General features: G+C 43.8%; 1 protein-coding gene and 1 long non-coding RNA gene across 3 annotated transcripts in view; one reads left to right on the top strand and one right to left on the bottom strand.

Annotated features, from left to right (window-relative positions):
* Positions 1–23,708, bottom strand: part of Kif26b (kinesin family member 26B) — a 499,298-nt gene that overhangs the window by 109,457 nt on the left and 366,133 nt on the right. The gene's annotated exons all lie outside the window — the stretch shown is intronic.
* On the top strand, positions 13,593–16,053 carry LOC124084988 (uncharacterized). Its single transcript, XR_006849310.2, has 2 exons — positions 13,593–13,732; positions 15,718–16,053. It is a non-coding gene; the product is annotated as an uncharacterized LOC124084988 (long non-coding RNA).

Here is a 23,708-nt window from a genome sequence, read left to right as displayed (position 1 = left end):
TTTCAATGTGTCCCATAGATTCCGATATGTTGTGTCTGTGTTTTCATTTATCTCTAAGAATTTTTTAATTTCCTCCTTGATGTCTTCTATAACCCATTGAACATTCAGTAACCTATTGTTCATTCTCCAAGTGATGTATGCTTTTTCCTTCCTTCTTTTATCGTTGATTTTCAGTTTCATTCCATTATGATCAGATAAGATGCATGGTATTATCTCTACTCCTTTATATTGTCTAAGAGTTGCCCTGTGACATAATATATGATCTATTTTTGAGAAGGATCCATGTGCTGCTGAGAAAAAAGTGTAACTGCTTGACGTTGGGTGGTATACTCTATATATATCAATTAGGTCTAGGTTATTAATAGTGTTATTGAGTTCTATAGTTTCCTTATTCAACTTTTGTTTGGAAGATCTGTCCAGTGGCGAGAGAGGTGTGTTGAAGTCTCCCATGATTATTGTATGGTGGTCTATTAGACTCTTGAACTTGAGAAGAGTTTGTTTGAGGAACATAGCTGCACCATTGTTTGGGGCATAAATATTTATGATTGTTATGTCTTGTTGGTGTATGGTTCCCTTAAGCAGTATGTAGTGTCCCTCTTTATCCCTTTTGATTAACTTTGGCTTGAAATCTATTTTATTTGATATGAGTATGGACACTCCTGCTTGTTTCCGAAGTCCATATGAGTGATATGATTTTTCCCAACCTTTCACCTTCAGCCTATGTATGTCTTTTCCTATCAAATGCGTCTCCTGTAGGCAGCATATTGTTGGGTCTTGTTTGGTGATCCATTCTACTAGCCTGTGTCTCTTAATTGGTGAGTTTAAGCCATTAACATTTAGGGTTATTATTGAGATATGGGTTGTTCTTCCAGCCATATTTGTTTATTTCTGTTACTAAACATGGTTTGTTTTCCTCTTTGATTATTCCCCCCCCACACTTTACTGTCCTACCTCCCACTGTTGGTTTTCATTGTTATTTTCCATTTCCTCTTCCTGTAATGCTTTGGCGAGGATGTTTTGAAGAGATGGTTTTGTAGCTGCGAATTCTTTAAACTTTTGTTTATCGTGGAAGGTTTTAATTTCATCTTCCATCCTGAAGCTTAATTTCGCTGGATACACAATTCTTGGTTGGAACCCATTTTCTTTCAGTGTTTGAAATATGTTATTCCAGGATCTTCTAGCTTTCAGAGTCTGTGTTGAAAGATCAGCTGTTATCCTGATTGGCTTACCCCTAAATGTGATCTGCTTCCTTTCTCTTGTAGCTTTTAAAATTCTCTCCTTATCCTGTATGTTGGGCATCTTAATTATAATGTGTCTAGGTGTGGATCTCTTATGATTTTGCACATTCGGCGTCCTGTAGGCTTCTAGAATTTGGGATTCTGTCTCATTCTTCAAGTCTGGGAAGTTTTCTCGTATTATTTCATTGAATAGACCGCTCATTCCTTTGGTTTGGAGCTCTGTACCTTCCTGTATCCCAATGACTCTTAAGTTTGGTCTCTTAATGTTATCCCATATTTCTTGGATGTTCTGCTCATGGTTTCTTAACAGTCTTGCTGAGCTGTCTATGTTCTTTTCCAGTTGAAATACTTTGTCTTCATTGTCTGATGTTCTATCTTCTAAGTGTTCTACTCTGCTGGTAGTATTCTCCATTGAGTTTTTAAGTTGGTTTATAGCTTCCTGCATTTCTAGGATTTCTGTTTGTTTGTTTTTTATAACCTCTATCTCCCTGTATAGTTGATCCTTTGCTTCCTGGATTTGTTTGCGTAATTCATTGTCGAAGTGATCTTTCATTGTCTGATTTTGCTGTCTAATGTCTTCCTTGATACTCCAGATCATCTGAAGCATGTATATCCTGAATTCTTTATCTGACATTCCATCTGCTGCAGCTGTTACCTCTTCTAAAGTTGCGTTGACCTGCATTGCTTGTGGTCCTTTCTTTCCTTGTCTTTTCATACTGCTTGCGTATCTTTCCTGCAGGCGCGGGCAGCGGCTCTGCTCTCTCCTTATTCCAATTGGGGTGTCGTGGCTACCACGCCGGCAGGTCACTGGGCCTGTTCTGGGTGCTGGCGGCGGCTCTGTTCTGCCCCTACTCCAATTGGGGTGACGAGTGCACCACGCCGGCAGGCCACCGGGCCTGATCCGCCGGTCGGTTGCAGGTTTGCCTACCCTGCAGGCGTGGGCGGCGGCTCTACTCTGCCCCTACTCCAAATGGGGTGACGTGTCTGTCGTACCGGCAGGCCACTGGGCCTGTCCCGCTGGTCGGTCGCAGATCTGCCCACCTTTCGGGCATGGGTGGAGGCTCTGCTCTGCCCCTACTCCAATTGGGGTGTCATGACTACCCCGCCTGCAGGACGCTGGGCCTGTTCCTGGCACGGGCGGCGACTCTGCTCTGCCCCTACTCCAATTAGGGTGGTGTGTGTACCACGCCGGCAGGCTCCTGGGCCTGATCCGCCGGTCTGTTGCAGGTCTGCCTACCTTGGAGGCGCGGGCGGCGGATCTGCCCTGCCCCTCCTACCACGCCTGCGGACCCCTGGGCCTGATCTGCAGGTTGGTCACAGGTCTGCTCACCCTGCAGGCACGGGTGGCAGTTCCGCTCCGCCCCCACTCCAATTGGGGTCACGTGGCCACCACACCGGCAGGGCCTGATCCGGGCGTGGGAGAAGGATCTGCTCTGCCCCTACTCAAGTTGGGGTGACATGTGTACCACACTGGCAGGCCACTGGGCCTGACCCGCCAGGCTGTCACAGGTCTGTTTACCTTGCAAGCGCAAACGGCGGCTCTGCCCTGCCCCTCCTACCACGCCCATGTACCACTGGGTCGCGGGTCTGCCCACCTTGCGGGTGCGGGTGGCGGCTCCGCTCCGCCCCCTCTCCAATTGGGGTCACTCGGTCACCACGCTGGCGAGCCGCTGGGCCTGCTCCTGCTCCGGGCGCTGGCGGCGGCCCGGCTCCTCCCCTCTGGCTCGACGACAAATTGAGGAGACTCGGGTGTCTGTGCCTCACCCCCCCCTACCAGGAGACCAACTGTTGCTGTCGCCGCTGGTATTGATGAAGTTCTCTCCTCCGCCGCTTTCTGATGACATCAGATCTCTGCCATGTTGTTATCCTATGCGAATGGCAGCATTTCGTTCCCCTTGCCGGGCAACCAAAGCAACGGGTGAGTCCTGACCTGCCCTCAGCAGGACCCGGACCGAGAAGCAGTTTCCGCGGGCTCCTAGCCCCGGGCCAGGGAAGTTCCGGGAGCCGGAACTTGGCCGCTCCGTGCTCAGTGTAAGCTCCTATAAGTGTAGGCTCCAAGAAGCAGTCCCCGCGGGCTCAGTTCCGGGAGCCGGAATTCGGCCGCTTAGTGCTTGGTGTATGCTCTGATAGGAGCAGGGTCCAAGAAGCAGCCTCCGCAGGCTCCGCAGCCCTGGGCCAGGGCGGTTCCGGGAGCCGGAACTCGTCCGCCCCGCGCTCGGTGTTCGCTCCGATAAGATCAGGTTCTAAGAAGCACCCAGGCACTGAACCCTAGCAATCTGTCTGCAAGCCGCAGGCGAATTGCAGCCTGAAATTACCTGTTCTATGGCTGAATGAGCTGCGGACAGTCGAGAACAGGTATGGTGACGTCAGCTTTCCAACATGGTGGCCGCTGGCCTCCTCTGTGGTCTGACCGGTGTGGAGAACCGAGATGGACCGCTTCCTTCCCCCGTCTCGATCCCAGAATTCAGCCCTGAGTACGGTGCTTGCACGGCTGGCAGAAACTGCAGCGCTGTATCCCTGCGTCGCTATCTCCTCGTTTCCCAGCGCGCGCTGCAGACTCTAGCCGCGGGGCGGTTTGCTGAATAAGCAGTGTTACCCTCCGTGCGACAAACCTCTCGCGTTTGAGTCCCCGTAGCCGATCCTCGTGCGATGGAAATCCTTCCTCCAGGTTCCGGAGCACCCCACTATTGCTGGAAATTCCTAACAAGATATCCTTTAGCCATCCTGACTTGTCATACTCCCACACAGTGAAGCAGCACACGGAGGCAATGCACTCCCTTCGCCGCCATCTTCCTTCCTCAGTCCATCTTCTTTATAAACCTGTCTTAGAGGAGCTCTCTCCATGCTGGCTCCCAGCTTCTATTAAATGTGTGCATCTCCCCTATGTCATGTAAGGATGAGACCTGCATAGAACCTGAGGATGACAGCCTGGCTTTTCAGAGCTGCCCGGGGACAGATGACAGATGAGACTGTACAGAACCCATTCAGTTTATCATTAGGGTCTCTTCAGCCTCAGACTGCAGCCTGGGAGTGGGAGAGCATCATCTCAGGATCTGTTGAAATTGGCCTCCAAAGGGCTGAGGAGTCCTTTCCTAGAAAAGCCAGGGGCATGCACATTTCTACAGTGGGCTCCTTCTCCAGTCTGGAGTTCTGCAGTCTTAGTACCAGGGAAGAGGAGAAGGAAGAACATAAGAAACCAAGGGAATCATCCTAGTTAGAAAAAGCACTGGAGGGATCTTTGGGTCAAGAAGTTGAAACCTGACATAGTATTATATAAGATTTAGGATGCTAGATTAATTTAACTTTCTTGTTTTGAAATATTTTTTCATTGTCAATGGATCTTTATTTTATTTATTTATATGTGGTGCTGAGTCACACATGCTAGGCAAGCACTTTACCACTGAGCTACAACCCTAGTCCCTAAATTTAACTTTCATCAAAGTCTACCATGGATCATGACACCAAACTGTACATTTTCATGTTCGCCCCACACTAAGAGAAAGCAGAAGAAGTATGGAGTATCTTGGTCCTGAATCCCTTGTCCCTTGCAAATCTTACAGAATTTCATTCACATCCAACAATAAATAAAGAGTAGGAAAGTTTAACAATAAGTTGTAATTACCCTAATTCTTTTTCCATCAGTTCCTTCAAAAGGCTCCCATGCTCAGGAATGCACCTGCTCAATCACTAAGCATATGTTGAACATATGCTATGCACAGTGCCCTACATCAGGGAGGCAGGGGAGAGGGACAGGAAGGAGGCCCAGAGGACAGAGAAACAGTTGAGTCTATGCATAAAACAGAAGGGAGATGGTAGCATCTCCATTTTAAGCATCCCTCTATTTTCAAGATTTAGACTTGGAACTAAAGCAACTTTAATTCTCAGCTTAGCTCCACTGAGCCCTCAGCTTACTGCTGCCATCTTGTCCGAAGGATAGGAGGTCATGTGATTGGAAGGGAGAGCCTGAAGGGAGGGGGAGGACATGCTGGTAAGAGGGGCCCAGTAAAACCCAGCTGGAGGGAAGGAGTGAATGCTCATGAGAGGCTCCTACCACCTCCCCCAGAGGCAAGCTCCTGACTGCTCCTGTAATTCCCTTCACCACCCTCTGCCCTGGCACAAAAGCCCTTGCTGGCAGCAGGATACAAGTTCAAAGCCGAATGATAAATTCTAATACAGGGGATTATTAGGAAGATGTGTTTTCTCTTTATTTTCTTCTTAAAATGTGTATATGATGGGGGTAGGAAAGTTAACTAATCACAGTCTTCCCCAGTGTGCATTTCATAAGAACTAAAAAGAACAACATCAAATTAAGGTACATACCTGTGTTCCCACAATGATAATCCTCTTTGCCTGAAGGGCTAGGACCATGGAGGTGGCCTGAGAGGGGAGTGTTCCCATTGTGGCTGAGAGACTTTGGAAACCTTTAATGAAAGGCACCTGATCAATAAGGGAGACTCTTGCATTTGAGAATTTAAAAGGCTTCCCAGCACACTGTGTCTGAAAGAAATGTCAGAAGCATTTGTCATGTGCTGGGATGGATGGTTTGCAGCTGCAGCTTGCCAGACTATAGAAGCTAACTTTATTTAGGCCCTGCAGATAGCCTCGGCAATCCTCTTGCCTACAATGGGATCAGCTTTCCTCAGAGTGCAGATGAAGGCTTTATCATGGTGCTGTAGAAAGAATTGTTGTCACCACTGGGTGCTACTACTACAAGATGTCCCAACCATGGACTTTGTGAGCTCTGGCTTATATAGGGCTGTTTTATCTTTTTTTTTTTCCTAGGTGAATCCACAAACTGCCCTTTTGGATTTCCAATGTCTTTTATTGAAGCATTGGAAATAGTTGGAAACAACATAGTTCATAGTTTGAAAACAACATAGTTGGAAACAACATAGTTCATAGCATTGGAAACAACATAGTTCATAGTTTCTGGACTTTATTTATTTAGGTACAGGGGATTGAGCCCAGAGGTACTTTATCATTGGGCTATATCTCCAGTCCTTTTATTTTTATTTTGCCACAGGGCCTTGCTAAGTTGCTGAGACTGGCCTTGAATGTGCAATCCCCCTGCCTTAGCCTCTTGAGTTGCTGGGATTCCATGGATGTACCATTGCACCCAGCTTTGTCTGGACTTTAAAACTTCAGTCTAGGAGAGACAAAGCAATGATTCACCCACACAACTAATGACCACCTTCCCCAAACTAGTCTAGTGGATAAACAGGTCAAAAGTCTACTCCTTCCTTCATTGAGTATCTCTTAATATGGACCGAATACTATGTAAGGGTCTGGGGTTATCGAGAGCTTAAAAACCAGATACCATTTTCAAGGGTCTTACAGTTTATTAGACCTCCCAAAAAGTATAACAGAGAAGGACAAAAGAGTTCTGTACTGGAGTACAATCAGGACCCAAGTGTGGGTGGGCATTTCCATTTGGGGAGCAGAGGTCAAGAGAAGTTTCATGAAGATGATGATGAATGGGACTTGGAAGAGGAGTTGATGTTCAGTAGGCTCTGAGGGCAGGACCTGGGGCAAAGTGTGCAAGGTGGGCAGAGGGATGGAAGAGTGGGACTGACTGGTGTCTTGGAATCTGCAAGTAGCTCTGCCACCTTGGGACAAGTTACATTTTCTGTGCCTCAGTTTCCTCATATATACAGTGGAGGTGGTAACAGTGTCTCCATACCATAGAAGTTATTTAGGAAGATTAAATGAGCCTGGTACTTGACAAGGAGCATGGTACGTGGTGAGGGTTCAGTGAGTGTTATTGTACGCTTTATTCTGATTCTAGGGTAGGATGGGCAAAGCGGAGGAAAGGTAAGAAATTCAGCTGAAAAAATAGGGTAGTGTCAGACTGCAGAGAGACTTCTTTTCCAAACTAAAAAGATTCTATGGGGAGCCACTGGAGGGAGAGATAAGCAGAGTACCTAGGAGGTTCCCATTGCTTTGTGATAAAAGACAACTCCTGGTGTTTCTCCATCAGTAAAATAATGCGAACAGCTCTACCAGCACTCTTCCAATTGGGGGAGTTATGAAGATAAGGATGAAACTATGAAACTTAAATTTTTAAGTTTAAAAATGCATGGCATTTTAAATGTGTAGACTACTTGATCGGTGAGCCTTTCACAGGGACTGTGGAGCTGACACACAAGTGTGGGAGTTAAGAGTCTGCTGCATGCAAATGCATGGATGCTGGTAGCAGCCATGTAACTTGACGTGAAGGATAATGAATTAGTCAACCAACAGATAAATATTTATTAAATGCTGATGAGCAATGTGCTCCCCTTTACCTAGGCAAGCTAAATATGACAAAATATTTAGATTTGAGGAAAGAACCAAAGACAGATCTGCTTCAGAACGCACAAGAAGAGAGCTTGTCTTACAGTAGTATGCATAATCCACAGGATGTAGATTGCTATGTTCTAGCCACAGAACAGAATCTATTGGCAGGAACTAGAAAGCTGCCTGATAGGAGAATATCTCTTTTTCCCCTGTGAAGGGGGAAGAACAACACTGGCTCCTCCATCCTAGCTCACAGCTGGATACTGTTCCATCCCATTCTGATTCCTATCCTAAGCAGTGACTGAGTTTCCATCATGAAAGGGCCACAGCACAGATTATATACTCTGTAAACTCTTATAAGAAAATTGGCCTCCTAATCTGGATTTTCTGGACACACTTTTGGTAAGTAATTTAGAAGAAATTATTTTTATAGATGCCCATAAGGAAAAATTCCCATTTTCTTATTTAAATGGTCCTAAGGCTTAGACTATATGTTGAAAATTAGACTGCATGATTGCTCGGCCCTCCTCCCAGGGTTTCTGATTTAGTAGATCTGAGATGGGGCCTCAGAATGGGTGTTTCTCGTAAGTTCCCAGTGATGTGCACTATGCTGTTCTAAGAATTACAGTTAGAAAACTACTGTCCAGGGACAAAGTTGGCCTCCTCTTCATAGAGTTTTTCCCTAACACTCCATAAAATGATAGTCTTGTTTGTTTGTGTGTGTGTGTGTGCACAAGTGTGTGCATGAATATGCATGTGCTGTGATTGGACTGAACCCAGGGCCTCACACATGCTAATAAGCAAGTACTCTATGACTGAGCTACACGCCCAGTCCCAAAATGATAATCTTATCAATGGCAAAGATTCTGATAACTAAGGGAAGAAGATTTCTTGACATCAAAGTGGAAGTTACAGAACCATATATGTATTGATACAGGAGCTGTGCTTCTCTTTGAAGAAAAGTTGTCTAACCTATTGATCCTTCCTAAGGTTAATGCCCAATTTCACATTAGAACTCTATCACCTAGTTCTACTTGAGATTGATTTCTAATATGGAATCGGGCATTAACCTTAGGAAGGAAATCAACAATAAAGGAAACTAGAAATTTTTCTGAGACTATTTTTTCATGCCAGAGAACACTGTCCCAGCATTGAAGTGATATGTGCATGAGTCCGTGTGCATGTATGAGTGCACTGTTGTGTGCACATGAATGTGTGTGTATACAATACACATGTGCATAACAGTATGTGCGGTGTGTGTGTGTGAAAGTGAGTACATTTGAGGATAATGATTAACACTTTCATTTAACAATTTCTAGAAACAAATATGTATGGTCAGGTAGAATGGTCAATATTTATTTCATGTGGAAGGTAGCTTTTTAAAAATTTTTTTTTAGTTGTAGTTGGACATAATATCTTTTTTTTTTTTTTTTTTTTTTTTTTTTTAAAGAGAGAGTGAGAGACAGAGAGAGAGGGGGAGAGAGAGAGAATTTTTAATATTTATTTTTTAGTTTTCGGCGGACACAACATCTTTGTATGTGGTGCTGAGGATCGAACCCGGGCCGCACGCACGCCAGGCAAGCGCGCTACCGCTTGAGCCACATCCCCAGCCCTGGACATAATATCTTTATTTACTTATTTTTATGTGGTGCTGAGGATTGAACCCAGCACCTCGCACATGCTAGGCGAGTGCTCTACTGTTGAGCCCCAGCCCCAGCCCCAGGAAGATAGTTTTTTTAAAGCAGGAGACTTAGGATAATTTTACCAAGTCACAGTTCATGCAGAGCCTGATTGAATTTGATTGACGTATTCCAGGACAAACAAGTCACTAAAAACATAATATTGGGTGATGCAGAGGGGATGCAAAATTCTGCACTATTGGGTAGGTAAACACTGGTGACTTTCCAGCTTGATTTTTTTTTTCTTCCAGTTTTGGCACACAGAAGAGGTCAGGAGGAGGATGTAAACCAGCTCCATCTTGAGGCCCCATTCATATGCCAATGACTTAAAAAAATTTTGGGGGGGTAGTGGGGATTGAAGCCAGGAATGCTTTACCAACTGAGCTACATCCTCAGCCCCTTTTTATTATATATTCTTAATTTTGAGACCGGTCTCATTAAGATGCTGAGGGTCTAACTAAGTTGTCCAGGTTGGACTTGAACTTTTGATACTCCTGCCTCAGCCTCCTGAGTCACTGGAATTACAGGTGTGTGTCATCATACCCAGTCCAGATATCTTATTATGAGACTATCCACCTATATATAGCAGAGTCCAGATGGCAAAGGGCCCTCAGGTAGCACTGGAAAGGGCTCTAGTGACTTCCACTTATTTGTGATAAGAAACACTCATTTCTAAGTATGGGTCAATGAGTCTATAATGAATTTCCCCCAGAAAGACAAGTTTAGGATGAGATGTCTGGGTGGGTCTTGATGGTGACAGGTAACTTGTGCTGAGAGAGAAGCTCTCCATCAAAGCTGATATTTAGATTTTGTAATTACATATGGCAGGCAGGCTGCAGGAAAAATCTCATTTATAAATTTGTAAGCCTGTGCATACCTTGAAGGAGAACCTGTATTTTATTTATCTTTATAGTCCCAATACCACCAACGGGACTTTCACACAATTGAATGCAATTCTATAGGACCAGCAAGTTTTTTAAGCTGGGAGTTAGAAAGCAGAGATGGAAGAATTCAGAAACAGGAACTTGCCTGGGAAGATTCTGGAAGTGAAAGGAGATACAAAGGAAGAGGAAGAGTGCTCTGTAAATAATAATGATAAATTAAATCAAAGATTGGAAATGTTTTAAAAGCAACCTGCTCAGATTCTAAATTCTTTCATCTTATATCTTTAGCATGTGATAGACTAGAATGTGGTACTTAGGCTCACTGGGAGGGTAGGAGGTAGTGAATTGACAAAAGAGATGGAGGGAGGTAAGATTGTCTTCTCTGAGGGAAGAGTTGGGGGGCGCTTTTCTAAGAAGGGGGCAAAGTAAGGTGCGGTGACTCTCAGGCTCAGGCTTAGCTCTCACATGTAGTTTAAGGTCAACATGCAGCTGTTGATGGCTTACTTCCACTTTGCTCTGTGTTAACTCTCACAGCTACCCCATATAGTAGACAGATTATGTAGCATACAGGTCATGTAAGAGATAGGTTCAAAGAAACAGAATAGCTCCCTTAAGCTTTCATAGGATGTAGGTAAATAGGAAGCAGGATTCCAACCCAATTCTGGCTCCACATCTTGTACATTTTTCTCTGTAATCACAGATGCCTACCTAGAAAGACAAGGCAAGAGGACAAAAATAAATCTTTTAGATGAAATCCAACCTATTGCATATAAATTGTGCAGAAAACAGACCTCATGATAAATATATTTATGGTCGCCTTGGCAAGTTTTAATGCAACTCTCTAAAGTCATTTTTTCCTTGTGCTGCTGGGTTTTAGCATGCCGAAACATATTTTAGCACTTAAAAAAAGCACATGCTATGATTAAGTATATTATAAGGGACTTTTAAAATTTAGATTAATGGTCTGATAAGTTGTAAAACAACTCAAAATTGTGTAAATTTGTATTCAGGGACTTTCTAAAATTGTAAATTGTTGACTTGATAGATTGTAACAAGTCCTTTGAAACTATTCTGTGCTGTGATTCAAATCTTTACTGTGTAGTTTATTGACAGGTTGACAAATACAATGACCCCCTTGGTGGGCACATGGTAAATTCACAGCTTGTGTAGCCCTCTGCAAACAGGACCTGCTAATCACTCAGCAAACAGGAGGAGGGCTGGTGCTGTGGTTGCATGAAATTTAGCCTTCTGTTTTCCTTGTGTGTTTGATAGATGTGACTTCCAAGGACCATAAAGGTCCTTGTTCAAGTCTTTGTAGTTGCCTGGATATGATTATTACACCTAGTATTTTAGTACTAGTCAAATGGCTAAGTTTTTCCATGTTGTTCACCTAGAGACTAACTGCTGTTTCATGCTTATTGTAGGTACAGATAAGGTACTTGAGGTCCAAATATTAGAGTACAAGTTCAACTAGTAGATGCGGTAAAGCCAGTTTATATCACATTTGCTGTCTCACATGTTTTTCTATGGGGAGCAAGTGAATGAGGCTGTGGTTGTGGTTTCTTACAGGAAGTGAAAAGGCTTAGGACTGAGAGCCCAGCTAGCCATCTTACAGACAGAAACCATTGGTCAGGCAAGGGAATAGATGCTTCCAAGCAAACAGATCCCATTATTTTAAATAGGAACACAAACTTCTATATCATCTATCTTGTATCTATCAATTTTCTATGTTTGTATGTATCTATCTACCATCATCTATCTACTTTCAAAAATAAAATGCTCAAGAATATATTTGCAACAAAACCCAATGCTTTTCTGAACAAGGGCAAAACCACCAAAAGCTCTTGATTTGAACTTGGGGGAAAAAACAGAGGGGGCTACTTGTTATGGTTTGGATCTGGAATGTCCCCCAAAGGGCTCATGTGTAAGAAGACTTGGTCCTTGATGCAGCAGTGTTCAGAGGTGGAGTTCTTGGGAAGTGATTGGATCATGAGGACTCTGACCTCATGAGTGGGATAATTCATTGATGCTTCATAGATGATGTATTATTGTGAGTTGGTAGAAATTTTAGGAGGTGGGACTGAGATAGAGGAAATAGGTCACTGGAATCATACCCTGGAAGGATATCTCTTATCCTCAGCCCCTTCTCCCCTCCCCCTCCCTTTCTTGACTGCCATAAGGTGGGAAGCTCTGCTCCACCATGCACTCCCCACTACAATGTTCATCCTCACTACAAATTCACAATGAGGGGCTGAACAACAGTGGACTGAGACCTCTGAAACTTTAAGCCAAAATAAATCTTTTCTCCTTTAAGTTGTTTTTCTCAGGTATTTTGTCACAGTGATGAAAAGTTGACCAATACAGGTAGGGTCAGTAGCAAGCCTGATGAATACTTTTCCAGGTAGAATCAACTCTTGTAGGCCACGTGGATGTTGGCAGAGTGTTTGAAAGAAGCAGGCATCTAAATGATACCCGAAAGTTGATATTAAAGGGTGTGTAGTTTGGTTCTTTACTCACACATGAATCTGCATTTAATGAACTAGCTGCCTGATGTGTGGGCCAAAGTTATCACTGTACCAGTGTGTTCATACATAGCCAGAATTGTCAGGCAGGGGCTGCTGAGAAAGATCATACAGAGGGAAATGGATGCAATGAATTTGAGGTTAAAAAAAAAATCTCATCTTGGGTCTGTGTTGCTCTAAAGGCAGAATAAACCTCAGGCTGTCTGCAGCAAGAGAGAATCTGAAATAGACATTAGCTTTTCTGTCCAATATAACAGTACTAGCAGAACAAGTAGGGCAAGCAACAGGATAGAAAATGATAGGCAATTGGGAGAGGGCAGTGTACACTGTATGCCTCCAAAGACAGAGAGAGGTGGCAGGGGCTGCAGGCAAGGATGCCCGTCAGTCCTGGGGAATGAGGAGGGCTACCTTAAGAATCTATTTTGATCTGTGCTGGCCAGTTTTCTTCTGTGTCCTCCAGACTCGCTCTCTGTTCTTTTCATTGGTACCCAGGGAAGTGGGACCCTGGTGCATGGCTCTTACTAGCCCTGGGCTCCTATCTTAGCCCTTTCAGTTTTCTATATCCTGGCCATACTTTTGTAAATAGTCCCTTTATTAAATTCTCCTCAAAATACCCAGTTTCAGTGTGATGTCTTTTTCCTGTCAGGACCCTGACTGATGCACCTATTTTCTCAAGTAGTATCTTTTTTCTCTTGGGTTTCTCTCAGTTTGCAGGCAATGGCTACTCTTGGAGGAGAGGAGGGAGGCTCTCATGTTGGTATAGCCAAGTGTTATGGTTTAGGTACTAGATGTCCCTCAAAAGATTATGTGTGAGACAACTCGAGAAGGTTTAGAGGAAAAATGATTGGGTTATGAGAACCTTAACCCAATCAGTGAATTCCTGTGATGGGATTAACTGAGTAGGAACTGAAGGTGGGTAGTGTATGGCTGGAGGAGGTGGGTCATTGGGGCGTGGCTTTGAGGTTTATATTTTGCATATGGTGGGTGGACTCTCTCTCTCTCTCTCTCTCTCTGTTTCCAGATCATCATGTGAGCTGCTTCCCTCCGGCCATTCTCTTCTGCCATGATGTTCTGCCTTATCTGGAACCTCGAGTAATGGAGCCTGCTGTCTGTGGGCTGAAACCACTGAAACTGTGAGTCCTCAAACTTGTCCTCCTCTATAATTGTTCTTGTTAGGTCTTTTAGTCAACAGTAGTGAAAGAGCTGACTAAAACACTCAGTGGTAAAGTCCAGGACCTAGTGGTGGAGCCGGGAAGAGGCCAGTGAATAGTAAATACTGGGTGGCATGTTGAGGCTTTGTCCTGTTACAATTGGGCGTTGCTCTGTAAAAGTTAAAGCTCTTTCCCAACTGTGAAGCGCTCCGGCTTGGAGCATTACTGCAGTGATGGCTGACACAGCTGTTATCCTCACTGCACAGCTGGAGAAACATGGCAGAGGGGAGTGAGCGGATAAATATGAAGGACAGGCCAGAGAGGAAACCTGTTTCTCGCCAAATGCTTGTGGTCCCTTCCCTCAGTTATACAGTTCATATTGCTAACAGGGAAAAACACATCACAACTTTCCTCAAAGGGGGAAATATTAAAAAATACAGACTGGTATTAGCGAATATTAGATGTCCCCCAAAAGGCTCTTTTTTCCCCCTTTCCACTTGATTTGTTGCTATGCTTTATTTTCCAAGAAAATTTCAACTATCAAGAAAAACACTAATTTTTCTTTGTGCAGTTTCTAGAATATTCTTCCTTGATCAGGTGGAAAATGGAGCACATTGTGATCTATGTGCTGATGGAATGAAATATCACTCACAGAATTGATCTAATTTGTTTCTCCCTTTGGACTAGGACCAAGCGGCTGGGAAAGAAATAAGTTAGGAACACAGAGAATACTCTACTGTTTGTTCAAAGAATAAAAATGAAATAAGACAGGAAAAGTTTAGAAAGGACTTTCTCTAAGGCAATCGTTTATTAGAATAAAACCATAGTTTCTAGTAGCATAATCAGAGAATATTTTCCCTTCAGTTCATTAACTTTGCTCTTAGGGCTTATTGTACCTACCCAAAAGTATTATCAAAAGTAACACCATGTAAAAGTTTCAATTTCTGGCATCATTGGGACAAAGGACTCAGAAAGGTGAATGAAATTTTGTTTTGCATGTTGGCTTAGCTTATAAATGAAATCCTGTGTTTAGAGAAAAGGGAACTCAGGCCAGCCCTATGAGGCTTATACAGAGTTCAGTAAACAAATCTGAGAATGGTCTCCATCAGAGCCCTGGCTGCAGAATTTTCTTACCTTTATCCAAAGGAAACACAAGTTCATACCTGACTCCAGAATCAGGCTTAACATGAAAACTTCTGAGCTCTCAGCTATGAAATCCCTGCCAATTATATTTGTCTTTGTCCATCAGAAAGTGGCAATACCCTGGGGGCATTCGTGACTTGCCCCACTCCTTATATTTCGTGCTGTACAAGTTGTCTAAGTGCCTAGGAGAGAAGAGTGAGCAGAATAAAGGAAAAGATAGAGTGAAGCTCTGCACAAATTAGATATTTGTCACAGCTCGGGTAAAAGTGCCAAAGAAACTGTGAATCAGGACTTCCACGAGAGGATGGAGTTCAGAGCCAGGCTGACATCTACCTGCCTAGCTGGGGATGACTCACACTCCCTGTACGAGGCTGTCGAAGTGTTGACAGTGGGGTTAGTCCCAGGCTCAGGAATGTGGTCAGCATGCATGGAGAAGCACACCCTTGTCTTGTATTTTTCCCCAAATCTGTTCATTTAGGACACATTTCTTAGGAATTTAAAAGCATATTATCTGGTCAAAAATCATCCACAAAAGCTGAGGCAAGGAGTCACTAGGACAGGTTCTACTGGCTAGATGGGGAAAATGAGTACAGGGAATGCAGCTGCCCTGGTCCTCAGAGCTCTTTCCTGAGCTGGCTCCTTCTCCTCCTAAGTCTTCTTATCTCCCCAGAGCTGTGGAAATGCCCTTGACCATCACTCTTAGTTTTGCATAGTTGAGAGCTTAATTCTGTTGACCAACTTGGAAAGGACAGATCTGGGAGTCAGGATACCTGGGTCCTACTCTGGACTTTGTCATGATCTAACTGTGTGATCTATACCTCTAGGTCCATGATCTTCAAACAGCGGACATTAACAAAGTCTGGGAACATTTTTTTCACCACTTGGAGAATCCTACTGGTATCTAATGGCTGAAGCTAAATGAACTGCTAAATACCTTACAATGCACCAGGCACACGACCCACCATGGGATTATCTGACTCAAAATGTCAATAATACCTCTGTTGGGAAGCCATGCTCTAGATTTCTGTTTTGTCATCTGTAAAATGAGAGGTTTAAATTACATCATTTAAAAAAATCATTTTCAGAGACAAAATACGGAAAGGTAGATGAAGTATTTGGAAAAGTATATAACTTCACATTAAATTTGGAAATGTATCATGCGTGAAGCTGAGAAGCAAAAATGAATCCCTCAAAGTATAATAAGTGGCATTATGGTAGCTCATATCAATAATAATAAGAGAATGTATCGGTGTGGCTCAGACAGTCCCCTATGCTATAAAGATGTGAGAAATTACACTGTGTCAACAAGGTATCCAACAAGGTATTCATTTAGAGTGCAGAAAAAAAATCTCAAGTTCCAAATCCCAGGTTTCCATTTAGGAGAGTCTTGTGGGAGGTGATACACACAAACTCCTCTTTGTCTAAACCATGTGCCAAACAGAAAGAGGCCAAAGGTGATCCATGTGGAAATAGGTTTTTGGAGAACTGCAATAAAGGACCTCTTTTCCCAAGTACAACACAAGTGCTGGCAATATAATCCAGGTAACAAGGCAGAGCAGGCCTGGGAAGTACAAGGGCAATTTCTTGGCTGGCCAGACACATGAATGCAGGTTCAGAGGTAGCCTACAGTTGCTCTGGTCAGAACACATGACGGTCAGCTGCTGCTATGTGGCTAGGGGCACTTCCCTCACCAAGCTGTCACATGGATAAAGACTGACATTACAAGGCTTCCGGGAGAGTTCAAAAAGGTCACCAAATCTCCAAAGAGGCAACTGGTGGCAAATATGATTATGGGAGAATTAAAGAAAAAGTTTCCTTATGAAAAGGGGAACCCCCAAACCTAGCAACAGCATGGATGGATGGATGGTAGACTAGAAAAGCCATGTTACTGGGGATTGAACCCAGTGGCACTCCACCACTGAGCCACATCCCCAGCCCTTTTTATTTTGTATTTGGAGACAGGGTCTCACTAAGTTGCTCACGGCCTCTCTAAGTTGCTGAGGCTGGCTTTGAACTGTGATCTTCCTGCCTCAGCCTCCCTAGCCATTGAGATTACAGGAGTGCAGTCACCTTACCTGGCACCCTGCTGACTCTAGAACTGATTTTTTAGGAAGGGTCCAGAGGACTTAGAGATGCCAATCTGGCCTCACAAATGATAACCTTATGCTCATGGGACTTTGAGGCATCATTTTTATATTTCACTTGCACATTTTTCAGGTTGACAGGAACACAGGGCACAGGAGAGCGGGCTGGACTCTTCAGATGTTGGGGCCTTAGATGATGGCCCCTCAGAAGATGCTGGTGATCCTGCCTACAAATCTGAACAGGTGGCAGGAAGTGCAAGGATGTGCCCCTCAGGGCCATGCCTGAAGTTTTGTTCCCTGGGTGCCGTCATTCATGGGGCTGGCGGGGATGTTGGGGATATAATCTCCACTGACAGAGCTCATCTCCCTGCATGAATGGCCCAGGCAAGCATAATGAAGTGGCATAAACAAGTGCCAGGAAGGGGAGGAGGCAAAGGATAAAGTTCAGGCAGGCCATAGACTCTCCACTGACAGCTGCCTCGTTTTAGTAATTCCACCAAAGTCATTCGGGGAGAGTGCTACACACAAAAAAGAAAACTAATAGAAAAAGTGATCCCTGCAAGGTCTGGTTTCTTCCTAGGAACACTTTTTAAATTATTGTATTGGGAGTACAAATAATGTTATCAAGTTTAAATTTTACTTCCTCAACACCATCACCAATATAACCAAGTGATTTGGGAAAGCCATTTCCCAAGGGGACAGTGAGTGAGTGCAGAAATTGGTGCAGTCACCAGCAACAGGATGAATCTGGGAGTTGGAATGTAAAATGGGAATCTAAAAACACATTTAATTTCCATCTAGCCATGAATACACAATTATTTTTATTTTTTGACCTTTTTCTTTGAAGAAGATATAAGAAAGTTAATCTTCCCAAAACATCCCGATTCCTGATTTCATCAGTTTTTGAAAAGAAGGGTGGCAATGTGTTCTGACCTAAGAAAGTCATGTTTGGGGGCAACAGAGAAGCCACCCTGCCTCCTCATCAGGCTCGTGATGCTAGCAGCAGACTGTACCTCACTTGGCCTTTGCAACCACTGGGGTAAGGCAAGAGCAGTCACAGGCCCTGCCAGAAACAAGAGGGACAAAAGGTGAAGCCCAAGACAGCCTGAACTCTGGATCTTTCCTGGGGAGATACCAGCTCTGAAAGAAGATGGGTGAACAGCTGAGCATGTCTGATCACAGGCTCCTTCTCAGGCTGCTGTGGGATCATCTCTTCTGCCTCAGCTTCTCACTATTTGTCTTTATTTGAATTATATGTTCTCTACAAATTATGGAGGTCTACTCTAAAACTGGCCAAACCAAGACTTGTCAATCTTTAGTCTCACAAAGGACTTACATGAGCAAGTGCTCTTTTTTTTTTTTCCTTTAGCCAATTTTCAATAAGCCAAAACAAACCTCTGCATGCAGAGGGCAGTGAGATATCAAATAAGTTACAAAGAAACAATAAGCAATGAGATGAGACAGAAGAAATTCACTTCAGGGGAAAAATGAATCTTTGTTTATTAATTTAAAAAGTATTGTGACCTAGGCAAACTTTGCTTTAATGTAAAAAAATCAGTATTTTAATTTAGATCCAATTTGTGCCTAGGAGTCCCACGTGTTATCACCTCAGAGACAATGGCAGGCATAACCTTTTGTCTCTCACTGGTGTTCTTGGGATTTCTTCTTTGCTTTTTATTCTATGTGTGCACCAGTTGGTTTAGAAAGGCATTATTCCTCCTCAGGTCTGGGGGAAATATCAAGAATTCTATTGATATGTATATTTATAAAGAATTTTACATGACAGAATCAAAGTGTTCAGAGCAGGTCACAGGGGACAAGATGGGGTTGTATTTCTCCATTTCTTATTAAGACAGCTGCCCTTACTAACAGAGGAGACCCAGGTATTTTCCCTCAGCAAACACATCTGTGCCACAAAAGAGCCTTATGACTTGATTAGCTTTTGGTCAGAAGAATATTTCATAGAGTAATGTTAAATAAAAACAAATATACAATATATGGTAGGTCTAACATCTTCAAATAAACATAGGCAATAAAATGGAGTTGATATGAGAGGGTAGGAATAGTATTTGGGGGATGATTCCTTCTAAGAGATGAGATTGAATATTGAGTTTTTAAATTTTTATTTTTAATTTTCTGAGGAAAAATTCACTGAACATGAAGCTTCCCACTTTAATCATTATAGCAAGCATAAAGCAGAGAGCTTGCTTTTTAAGTATATTTATAATATTGTACAACCATCACCACTAATTCCAGAATACTTGTATCACCCCAAAATGAAACCCCCATGCCTGTTAGGAGTGATTCACAATTCCCTCTCCCCACACCCTTGGAAACCACTAATCCACTTTCAGTCTCCACGGGTATGTCTGAGCATGAATATTTAAGGGACTTCCAAACAGCTGCCATAGCAACATTCCCATGTGTCCTGGGACTGGAGACGGGCATAGCGAGGCAGAGTGGGGGGCAGCCCTACGGAGGCTCCTCCCAGGTCAGTGATGGCTGCAGTGACAGCAGTGCTTGAGAACAGTCTGCAAGTGTGCCCAGGCTCCTTTCCAGGGCCACCCCCACAAAACAGCCATGCCAGGTGCAGCAGCACCTCCGTCCCTATGAAGAGTGGGCACTAAGTGGTGAATCCCTCAGAACCTCAACACCCTCGGTGTCTGAAACGTAAAAACAATATCTATCTCCTTCTCTTTCCAAAAGTGATTGCTGCCACCATCAGGCGTGAAAGGGTGATATGGAACATTCCAGGTCAAGTGATAAGAGGTCAATAAATTCTGTGCTGGGGCAAACCACGCCCATTGGATGGAGTGAGAGGCAGCCCTGCCTCCATGGGAGCAGGTCCACAGCTCTAGGTCTTAGAATCTTTGCAGGCCATGAGATGCCAGCTTTGTGTGCGTTTGCCACACTTGTCATGCTTAGCAGATAAAAGCTATTCCCTGAGGATACTGTTGTAACAGAATTCTTCATTGCTCAGGCCAGCGGCATGCTCCTCTTGTCTCAATCAAGGCGGTGTAAAGAGGAAAGCCAGCCAGCCATGCGTGTCTGTCATTTGGCTGATCAGCCCCTCTGCCGGTAGATGCCTCTTTCCAAAGCCTGGCTCTTACAAGAGCCCGATTTCTCACCAGAAATAATTTTCCTACATCTGTCAAGGGCAGAGAAGGGTGAATGGCCTTGCAGGGCATGAACTACAGGCTCACAAAGGAATCTGTGGGAATATCCTGAAGATACCCAGGCAATCTATGACCAAGCACAGGACCAAGTCTTAGAGGGACAAGAGGACGCCATATAGACTTCTCTGCACAGAGAGAACCTGTCAGGATGACCCCTCTCCTGAGCTACTATGTAGTTTTCTAAAAATCAAGAAAATGGCTCAATTTATTCTTACATGAAGTGTTTACAGAGGCTAACCCAAACAAAGCTAAGCTAAGGACACGTGCTGCTCATGAAAAGCCAATCAGTAGGCAACTGCAGAAGGGTTTACACCCACTGTCTCCAACACTTCCTCCTGGGGAAGGGAGAGCAGACCTGGAATGACAAAAGCAGCTGGCTCTGTCTAGAAATCTGACTTATCTGCTCCTCAATCCAGGGCTCGCAGTACTTCTCTCACCTGGGCAGATCTATCATCATCAATGCCATTTATTTGGGAATAGTGTGGGGTTGGGGTAAAATTGCAGGTGAAGCCTGGGAACAGGAAACCCCACCCCCCGTTAGTCCCCATACCTGGGTACATCGCTAATGTCAAGCAACACAACTCCTACAGGATGGGGGACGTGGAGGGCTTTCCACACCATGGGCACTCACTAGATGACTTCCTGAAGAACTGAACAGGTGAACAAATGCAATTTACGAGATTCTTTGCTGTTGAGTTTCTCACAATCTAACTGGAGAAAAGGGGCCTGGCAGAAATGAGATGTGTTGTGATGCAGCTTTATCATTTCTTAGAATGAAAATGTGGCTCAACAAGCAAGCAGTATTAGCATTCCAGTGGATGTATTTTTAACTTATTGTGACAGTTTTCAAAATTTTAGATATGACTCAGAAAGGCTAAAAATTACTTGTAATGATATTTGGTGACATCTTGAAGGCAGTGTGAGCATGGACTTGTAAACATGAATATGTGGCCTCAAGACTCAATATGCAACTAGACAAGTGAATTCTCATTATGAGGGGTGGGAAAAAACTAGCATAAACACAAAATGTAAAACCTCAACAGTTTCAGTTTGAGCTTCAACTGACTTTTGTGACCTGGCATTTAATGATTGAATAACACTCCTTTATTGAATAACACAATAAAGGAGATACATAGACTCATACAATTGTCCAGTCGTCTAACACAGAGGTCCACAGCTCAAAGGCAAAGCATCAACAGCTAGTGTGAGTTGGAATTGAGATATAGGGGCCACAGGTACTTTTCCTAAGTCTCTACAAAGCCTTTCTTGTCCCAAGCATCCCAGCACCTCCTCACCTCTGTGCTCATACACCATGGGAGTACCTAAATAGCACAGATGTGAATTCCTGTCCCCTCAATTTGGAATACACAGGAAAGGCATTGAGGAGGCGGCAAGACCCATGTGTGGAAGGCAATGCTGGAATCCAATATAGTGTTCCAGATGTGAGGTGCCAAAGTCACAACTTGTGACAGTGGATGTGGACAGAAAAAGACAGAGGCAGGTAAGACTACAGAGAGGAGGGGACAGAATTTGGGGATAAACCGAATGTTAGTCATGCAGAAGAAATACAAAAATGATTAAGCTTTAAACTTGGGTGATATCATCATTGGACATTCCTGATTTGAGTTCTTTCATCTGTAAGGCAAAAATTGAAAAAAAAAAATCTATCCCTATTTAATGCATAGGTTTTGCCTCTATAGAAAGATAAATGACATATAAAAGTGCTCAGAAAAAGACCAAAAGGACTCTATTGTATTAAGAGGAGTCAAGAAACCTCTAGATGGATTCTTCAGTTCCGTTATCTTTAAGGGTAACAGCAGGAAGATAGTCAATATTACAATATGGTAAAACTTGCCTGAGCCTCTGACTTCAAAATCCCCACCCCAAGATGGGCTCTGATTCTCCCCTAATGGCCTTTATTTATTCACTGATGACAAGGAATATTTTCTTCATATCCGACCATACTCTCTTGATGCCCCTTAAACCTATTTCTCATTTGAGCCTCTCAAGCATGGAGCTAAACCAACACCATCATCTTAAGCCAGCAATGATGGGAACTTCCTCATGTTCAGAATAGGGAAATCACAGAATTTGACCTCTAGTTTAAAAATTATTTGTGCTGTCTTCCTCTTTTTGCTGTGCTGGTTCCACTCAATTCAAAAGCACAGCTTCGCTGAAGGCTTCAAGACTCTCAGAGATTATGAAAGTCTTGGTATTGCTTATTATTCCCCACATCCTTGACCCTTGCAGTGACACTAAGCAAAGAGGCAGAACATGCAACATACAAAATAAATGGATTCTCCATGGCCTTAGTTTCTTTTAAGAATTCCCTCAAGGTGAAACACTATGGCTCTCAAGGTCCTCATGCTGAGAACAGAAACTAAAAATCTACTCCCTGGCCCAGCAGGAGCCAAGGAAACTGAAACTGACAGGTTCTGTGGCTAGCACAGCCTGGCTACATCTATACATGTGCATTCCCTGGCTCCCAACCTGATCCCTGCTTTTGTTTCTATAAATTGCAATGGCTTCTGTAGGATTTGCAGAGAGGCAATCCAGCTGTTCCTCCCCAATGTGATCAAAATATATTAAATCTGTTTTTCCTTTTTATACCTTTTCCTTATTTCCAAATCTAGCCAGCCAGGATCCAGGCAACTTCCCAGGCAGGTTCCCTGGCTTGGCTGCCAGTAGCAAGGTACCCTCACCCCCAGGAGACTCTGGTCCAGTTCCTGGTGGGGACCAGCGATAAAGCCCCTCTAGATCTCAGTTCCTTTTTATACATTTCAATGAAGCAAAGGAAATGCTTCCAATGGACTCACATGCCTTTGACCTTTGAAAGCATCCCCACCACCACACACCCCTGCCTTGGAATCCAAACCCAAGACTATTAATTTAGATTATGATGACGAAGAGGAGAAAGAGAGGAGAGAGAGACTGTGTAGAGAAAGAGAATGTTAGTCCATTTTCCATCACTCTAACAAAATATCTGAGATAATTAAAAATTTAAAAGCCTTATATTTTTCTCATAGTTTGGACTGAAGTCCATGTTCAAGTGGACGCATGGCTTTCAGGATTCTAGTGGGGGCATCAGATGTCAATGGCAGGAGAACTTGGTAGAGCAAAATTGGTCCTTCATGGCCAAGAAGCAGAGAGAGGGCTGGCGTTATGCAGGGGTAGAGCACTTGCCTAACACGTGTGAGGCACCAGGTTCAATCCTCAGCACCACATAAAAAAATAAAATAAAATAAAGTTGGGGATAGGGGAAACAACAGAGGGAAAGAGGGAGAGGTTAGGTTCCCACAGTCCCTTTCAAGGGCACATCCCCAAAGACCTAAGACCTTCCAGTAGGCCCCACCTCTCAAAGGTTCCACCACCTCCCACCTCCCTTGGGGACCTGAAACAATCTTTTGGGAGACATTCAAGATCCAAACTATAGTAGAGACAATGATGTGTTCCCCTGCAACCCTACCCTATCTGCACTGTCAGTATTTAAAGGAAAGGAAGTTTTGTGCTAAAGATGTTAGTGTTTCAGGGAAAAGGAGTAATGGTCTATCCAAC

This window comes from Marmota monax, unplaced genomic scaffold (genome assembly GCF_021218885.2).
Source record: "Marmota monax isolate L192 unplaced genomic scaffold, Marmota_monax_Labrador192_F-V1.1 WCK01_AAM20220418_F8-fsc00090, whole genome shotgun sequence".
In the NCBI taxonomy this organism is placed as follows: domain Eukaryota; kingdom Metazoa; phylum Chordata; class Mammalia; order Rodentia; family Sciuridae; genus Marmota; species Marmota monax.
This window is presented reverse-complemented; position numbering and strand designations above follow the sequence as displayed.